Raw genomic sequence first — 7,836 nt, 5'->3', positions numbered from 1 at the left:
GCTTGCCAGACAATGGCTCAGGGAAAGGTGGCAGAAAGGGATTCCAAGGTGAACTGACAATGACAGTTACGTAAGCTCACTTCCCATCTCCTGGTCACACTGGCGGTCAGTGCCTGGTGGACCTGACTGGATGGGGAAGTGGGGGGGACGTGTTCCCACAGGCGACATGTAGCATTCTTTTCTTGGAAACCTGGAAAGCTCATTAACTCTAGAAGCAGGGAGATAGAAAGTCTTGGAAAATTCCTTCGGAAAAAAAATGAGTGTGTATATAATGAGGTAAAAAATTTACCCTTCCAGGTCAGAGGGTCAGCACCTCCCAAACCAGATGAAACTCTGGGGCACAAGAAGGGAGAGAACGCCTGAATATACTCACTTAGAATTAAACTTTGTAATTTCCTTATGAGCTCATTGTATCCTTAAAATAGAATTTTCACCTGTGTTCCCATAAAGTCTGTGTAAATATGGATTCTAACAGAGGCTGGAAATTTGTATCTTCAAGGCCAGATGTGCGATTTGCACAAAAGATTCAGTTTCCTCAAGTAATCCCCTCATTTGGGGGGCAAGGAACCAGGAAGGATAGAAGGATGGCAGTTCTTTTGTTTTCTTGTTTTTGAAGTGCCAGTGATGGCAGCATGAGAAGCTGGGTGGCTTTTGTCTTATCAGTGACCTAAGGGAGTCCGTGCAGGTTACTACATGGAGCATATGATGTAACTTTTAAAGTAAAACAAATTAGCAACTGTTTAAATTAAGTGGTGTCCGTTTTCTGAATGGTCTTGGAGGACCTCTGGATAGTTTAATTTTATTTGAATTATTTAGTTATTTTCCATCCAAGGTCTCAGTGTAGTTTCAGGATTTACATCAGCATTGGATTCACCTAAGACATCACCTCACTGGCCCTTCTGGACAACCTAAATGCTCGAGCTTTATAACTTGGCGATGAGAATCCAGGTTTGAGATGGAGCACGGCTCCTCCAACTGCTTCAGCAAGTATGTGGACGTGATTGGATCTGCACCACTCTTTTCTTATCTTCTGGAATTAGTGGGATAACCCTTTAAGGTAAACCATATATTTGATGAATTCACTAAAATGTAAAGAATGAAAAATCCATTGCTCTTAACTTGTCATTTTGGTAGCATCAGTCACTAATGAACAAATGGTTATTTCTAATAACATCGACTCTTGTGTTTAATGCAAACAATTACCTTCTTTTGGAAGCCTGAAGGGTATTGGGAACAGCACTGACCAGACATAGGAAATACTCCTATATTCACACTGGCTGTGGAGGGAAAGCTTTATGAGTCTGATGAGGGCCTTTGTACAGCATCTTTGGAAATTATATGTAGTATGAGAAATTCTCATTTTAAGTAAACACAGCATGTAAGACTCTAGCGCTAATAAAGCAGGGAAATAATTCACATTATGTATTTTCCACCCTCAAAATTGAAGTGCCATGTGTTAGATGTCGAGGCATGGAAGTGCTACGCTGCCTTATGAGGCCACGGAGGAGGGCAAAGCCACACAGAAAGCAGCAGGGGGCGTAAAGTGGGGGTCCTGGGACGTCCTGCGGTTCAGAAGGAAAACCGGGGCGGGTGGCTGATAGGGACGCTCCGGGTGCTGCCGTGTGGGAAATGTGGGCTGTTGAGAGGCGGCAGGAATCGTCAGTTAGTGTTCAACGGTTTGGTTTCAATGACTAGCATTTCCATTGCCCTGGACAAAAGGTTTTTGGACTAGCATTGTAATTCTCCTACTCCTTGCCATTTATAACAGAAAATAGCAGGGAATTAGTAAGAAAGTGATTTTAGAGATCACTCTTTAAAAAAAAAATTTTTCCATAAAGTAAGATACACGTGCGCAGTCTTTGGAAGTACCCACTTAAATGTCAGATTTTGTTTGCATTTATGTTTTATGTTCTGTTGTTTAGAAATTGTTAACATTTACATTAATTAGATACACGGTTGGTGAGTCAGAATATTCTACATGGAGACTGGGTGAATAAACAGCAGTGACGGGTGGAGGGCACGCGCCTTCCGGGCTGGCAGACGCTGTCCTCAGGAATCACTGCATCACAGGGACCTTTTCAAGGCAGCTACCCTTCAGTGAGGGCTTGCTGTGTGCTAGGCATGCCGTAAACATTGTTTCATTAAAAATGTTTTGAAATAAGATATAATTGACATAAAGGAGTTCTTTGTTACTCGAAAAACCTTAAATCACATTAATCATGAGTAATCATTTGCTCAGTTCCCAGTGCTGTTGAAGGCTGGTTTTGGGCTTGCTTTGTACCATGTGGGGTACTTCCCGCCACGTGCCCCCAGCAGCAGCGAGGTGCACAGAGTGGAGGTGAGGGCAGGAGCAGGCCCACTTCTGTGCTCAGAGGCCTGTGGTCTGGCGAGCGTGAGGCGCGTCCACAGGGGCCCTGCCCTACTGCGGGCTTCTGGCAAGACTCTGGAATGCCACAGCTCCCGGTGCAGATGTATGGAGTGGCAGGGTAGGTGGGCAGCGAGCTCCCTTGGAAGACACCCTTTGTGTTTGCTCAGTGGCAGAAAGTCTAACAGCGCAGGAGTAGTGACCGTGGACCACTTCCTGTTTCCATCAGTCTCGGCCCTGCGTCTCTCCGGCTTAAGCAAGCTGCTAAACTGGTCTGAAGAGGCAATTCCAGCATCATTAGCATAATTCCACACTGAAGTATGTTCATGGAGGAGAAAGTGGCTGAAAGGTCTCGGGATGCCCATTAAAGCTAGCAACTGTGAAAAGACCCGCCCTTGCTGATCTGAACCAGGCTCCATCCAGCCTTGCCCGGCTGCTGGCCACCGTGAAGCTAGAAAATCTCAGAGCTTTTACTTGGATCTTTGGCCTTCTTTTCATTTTTTTCTCCCATCTTTTCATTTTTCTTTAATATATGTTTGTTTTTATCTTCATTTTTCCAGCTTAAGCATTTTCTTTCTAATATTTTCTTACTCTTCATTTTCAATCCTCTAATTGCACTCTCCCGCTGTTTTTTTTCTTTACTTGTGGGGGGACTTTTGCTTATTTTCTGTGTTCTAAAAGACACCTGTCTGCATGCTTGGAATTAACATGTGCTTTAGCAGGGAAAATTGTATCAGGATTGATCCATCAACACATAAATGTTGTTGTCATGGAAACGCCTGCCAGGAGACGCTCATTAGAAATTAGATGTGATGATGTGGCATTGCCCTGGACGCTCCAGATTCATAAAATAAGTATTAAACTCTTTCTTTGTTACCCAAAACCACTGTGTTTTTTTTTAATTGAAGTATAGTCAGTTACAATGTGTCAGTAGCTGGTGTACAGCTTAATGTCCCAGTCATGCATATACATACATGTATTCATTTTCATATTCTTTTTCATTAAAGGTTATTACAAGATACCGAATATAGTTCCCTGTGTTACATAGAAGAAATTTGTTTTTTATCTGTTTTTATATATAGTAGTTAATATTTGCAAATCTTGAACTCCCAGATTTATCCCTTCCCACCTCCTTTCCCCCTGGTAACCAATAGATTGTTTTCTATGTCTGTGAGTCTATTTCTGTTTTGTAAATAAGTTGATTTGTGTCATATTTTAGATTCCATATGAGTGTTATCATATGATATTTTTCTTTCTCTTTCTGGGTTACTTCACTTAGAATGACCAGGTCTATCCATGGTGCTGCAAATGGTATTATTTCATTCTTTTTTATTGCTGAGTAGTATTCCATTGTATAAATATACCACAACTTCTTTATCCAGTTCTCTGTGGAAGGACATTTAGGTTGTTTCCATGTCTTGACTATTGTGTATAGTGCTGCTATGAACATTGTGGTACATGTATCTTTTCAAATTTGGGTTCCCTCTGGATATATGCCCAGGAGTGGGATTGCTGGATCATATGGTAAGTCTATTTTTAGCTTTTTGAGGACTCTCCGTGCTGTTTTCCACCAAACTGCATTCCCGCCAGCAGTGCAGGAGGGCTCCCTTTTCTCCACAGCCTCTCCAGCATTTATTGTTTGGACCTCACTGTGTTTTGAAAGGTTTAATGGTCATCTTTCCCAGTAGAGGAAATGGATAATTCCAGTAAGGGCCTCCCAGCTGGGCTGGCAACGGGGCTCTTGGATAGCAAGCCTCAACTCTAGTATTAAACAATTTGCAGCGGCGGGACCAAGATGGCTGAGTAGAAGGACGCTAGTAGCTCACCGTCTCCCACAGATACACCAAAACTCACATCCATGGAACCCCCAGCCAACCAGAGCTCCTGCCGGACTCCGACAGAACATCGTCTTCTTCGAAAGACAAAGATGCCAAAAATCTGGTAGGAGAAAAGGAAAAAAGAAAGAAGAAAAAGTAAAACAGTGCGGGATCGGTCCCACAGGGAGGGAGTCGCAAAGGAGGACTGGTGCTCGTTTGCTGGGTCTCCCCTCTCCAGCGGAGAGGCCAGCGGGATGCAAGGAGAGCCTCTGAGGCTCAGATCTGCCCTGAGCACTCCTTGGCCGACAGAACTGAGTTAAACGGACACAAAGGGTCCCCGCGACACCCAGCCCAAGACGCGAGCCGGCAGCTGGGGCCGGGACAGGCCACCTGAGCCGGGCAGAGGATGGGGGCGGCTGTAGTGAGGCAGCCCCGGGGGACTGCAGGGTGCTGCGTGCTGTGGCTGAGAGGGGACACAGAGCAGAACAACCTGGTCCCCCATAAATTACGAAAAAACCCCAAAACAACATGGCTGGTGTTCCCTGGGGGGAGGGGCGCTGTAGCCTTTGTCTCCTCAGACCCGCTGCGCCATTACTGGAGCTTCTTGGGAGAAGAGGGGCGGGGAGCAGCCACAGCCGCCATCTCCTCCTGTGCGCAGCGCGGGCAGGGGCGGGGCCGTGCCCCGACTCCGCACCAGGGGGCTCCGCAACCTCCCCGGCAGGACTGAGACTTGTTCACAGCCTGAGGCAGATAGGATCTTTCTGCCCCAGCACGTCAGAGGTCTCGCGCCACCAAGACAAGCAAGGAGCTGAGTTTGGGCGCGGAGCAGTGGCGGGGCAGTTCCACGGCCTTCCCCGAGCCCGCCTATGAGCGCCCACCGGAGGTGCAGTGGGCAGCTGCCCAGAGCAGCAGAGCGACCAGCGCCGGGAGAGGGCGGGTGGCCACCCCCTTCCTGGCAGGAACGCAGCCCCTGACCGCAGTGCTGGGAGGCGGCGCGATCCACCCACCCGCCTCCCCACCAGCTCAGCATCTGACTGCGGCATCCGGAGGGAGAGTGACCTGCCCGACCACCGCGAAGGAGACCAGCACCCGACCCAGTATTGGGAGGGGGTGCGATCTGCTTGCCGACAGGCACTGGGAGCAGCCCAGACGAGGGCGCCAACAGAGGGCCTCTGGAAACAGCAAGCTGAGTTCGCGAAACAGGGCGAAGACAGAAAGACGTCTTGATAAAATCTTTAAGAGTGCACAGTCTCCAGGAGAATACATCCTTTTTTTTTTTTTTTAAATCTTTTTTATATCTGTTCTATTTTCTATTATCTTTTTTTTACTCTTTAAACAATTGTATATGTCTAAAGTTTAAATCCCTTAAAAATTTTCTTTTAAAATCTTTTTATTATTTTTTTTTTTTTTAAAAATCCACTTCATTTCATTTTTAATTCTCTTGGTTTTGATCTTCTGCTATTGATTATACACAGGTTTCAGATATTGTTTTTTGATTTTTTTCTCCTTTTTTAAAAGTTTTAAAAAGACATCTCAATTTGATTGCTATTCTGCTTCAACTTGCTCTTCTATTATTGATTATACACTGTTTTCAAACCTTTTTTTCTCCCTTTTAAAATTCTCTCTTGTTTTATTCTTTTAAAAAATCTATTCTATTTTCTATTACCTTTAAAATTTTTACCTTTTAAACAATTGTATGTCTCCAGTTTTCAATCCTTTCAATTTTTAAAAAAAATTGTAATTTTTATTATTTTAAAAAATCCACTTCATTTCATTTTTATTTCTCTTGGTTTTGATCTTCTGCTATTGATTATACACAGGTTTCAAATATTTTCTGATTTTTTCCTCCTTTTTTTAAAGGTTTTTAAAAGACCTCTCAACTCAATTGCTATTCTGCTTCAACTTGCTCTTCTATTATTGATTATACACTGTTTTCAAACCTTTATTTTCACCATTCTTTTAAAATTCTCTCTTTTTTAAAGTTTTATTCCTGCATAGGCTTTAGATATATAAATACATAAACTCCTTAAGGACCACAATAGATAACTGATACTCCTTAAGCTACAGTGCCAGAGAGATATGAGCAATATGAAGAAGCAGAGGAACCACTCCCAATTAAAAGATCAAGAGAAATCCCCTGAAAGAATGATCAATGAAATAGACATTGATGGCCTCTAGATCAAGATTTCAAAAAAGGAGTGATCAAAGTACTGAAGGAACTAAAAGAAATAGTGTTTAGAGATATAAAATATGTTAAAAAATGAAATAGAAGCTATAAAGAAGGGCCAAGTAGAATTGGCAAACTCATTTGCTGAGGTGAGAGCCGATCTAAAGGCTGTACAAAGCAGGTGTACAAGTGACCTAGAAGACAGGACAACAGAAAGCACCCAATCAGAACAACTGAGAGAAAAACAAATAAAAAACAATGAAAACAATATAAGGGACCTATGGGATACTTTAAAGCATGCCAATCTACGCATAATAGGGGTTCCAGAAAGGGAAGAAAGAACAAAGGGGATTGAAAAAGTATTCGAAGAAATCATGACTGGAAACTTCCCAAGCCTAAAGAAGGAATCAGATATCCAAGTACAGGAAGCTCTGAGAGTCCCAAACAGGAAGAACCCAAACAGACCCACACCAAGACATATCATAATCAAGATGGCCAGAGTCAAGGATAAAGAAGTGATCCTAAAGGCAGCAAGAGAAAAACAAAGCGTGAGCTACAAGGGAACCCCTATAAGGCTCTCAGCTGATTTCTCTACACAAACACTACAGGCCAGAAGGGAGTGGCAAGATAAATTCAAAGTCCTGAATGAAAAAAAAGATGCAGCCTGGGATACTCTATCCAGCAAGGCTATCTTTTAGAATAGAAGGAGAGACAAAAAAATTTCACAGACAAGCAAAAACTAAAAGAGTTTAGCAACACTAAACCCATGCTAAAAGAAATATTGACAGGTCTACTCTAAATAGAAAAGAAGCAGGATGCTACAAAAATGAGAATCTTATAACTGGAAAGGTGATAACTATCACGAATTATAAATAGAATAAACACAAAATTGTAAAAGAAGACATCTAAATCATTAAGAGTGGGAGAGGGAAGCAAGGAAATATAGAGAATTTTTTTTCTTTTTTAAATTTTTTGTTCTCCATAGGATGGATTTGAGATTATATTACTATCTGTCTAGTACAAACAGTTATAGTAATGGGTTAATAGACTTACAAAAAAGGGTAACCACAAGCCAAAAACTTACAAGTGAGTCACAAAAACTAAATAAAACCCAAGATAATACAAAGGAAAATGACCAAACCACAAAAGGAAGAAGAAAGGAACAAGGAGGAAATACCAAATCAGCTGCAAAAATAAGTTCAAAATGGCAATAAACACACATCTATCATTAATTACTGTAAATGTTAATGGACTAAATGCTCCAGTCAAAAGACGTAGAGTGGCAGACTGGATAATAAAGCAAGAACCTTCAATATGCTGCTTACAAGAGACCCACTTCAGGGAGAAGGAGCCCTACTTCAAAATGACACCTGCACCCCAATGCTCATAGCAGCACTATTTACAATAGCCAAGACATGGAAACAGCCTAAATGTCCACCGACAGATGACTGGGTAAACAAGATGTGGTGTATTTATACAATGGAATA

General features: G+C 42.7%; 1 non-coding gene across 1 annotated transcript; it reads right to left on the bottom strand.

Moving 5' to 3' along the window:
* Nucleotides 1–829: 829 nt before the first annotated feature.
* Nucleotides 830–896, bottom strand: LOC140685589 (small nucleolar RNA SNORD45). Its single transcript, XR_012058853.1, has one exon. It is a non-coding gene; the product is annotated as a small nucleolar RNA SNORD45 (small nucleolar RNA).
* Between the last annotated feature and the right edge of the window lie 6,940 nt (nucleotides 897–7,836).

The sequence above is a fragment of the Vicugna pacos genome, chromosome 14, assembly GCF_048564905.1.
Source record: "Vicugna pacos chromosome 14, VicPac4, whole genome shotgun sequence".
NCBI classification, from domain to species: domain Eukaryota; kingdom Metazoa; phylum Chordata; class Mammalia; order Artiodactyla; family Camelidae; genus Vicugna; species Vicugna pacos.
Note: the sequence above shows the minus strand (reverse complement) of the source record. Positions and strands in the feature narration are given on the sequence as shown.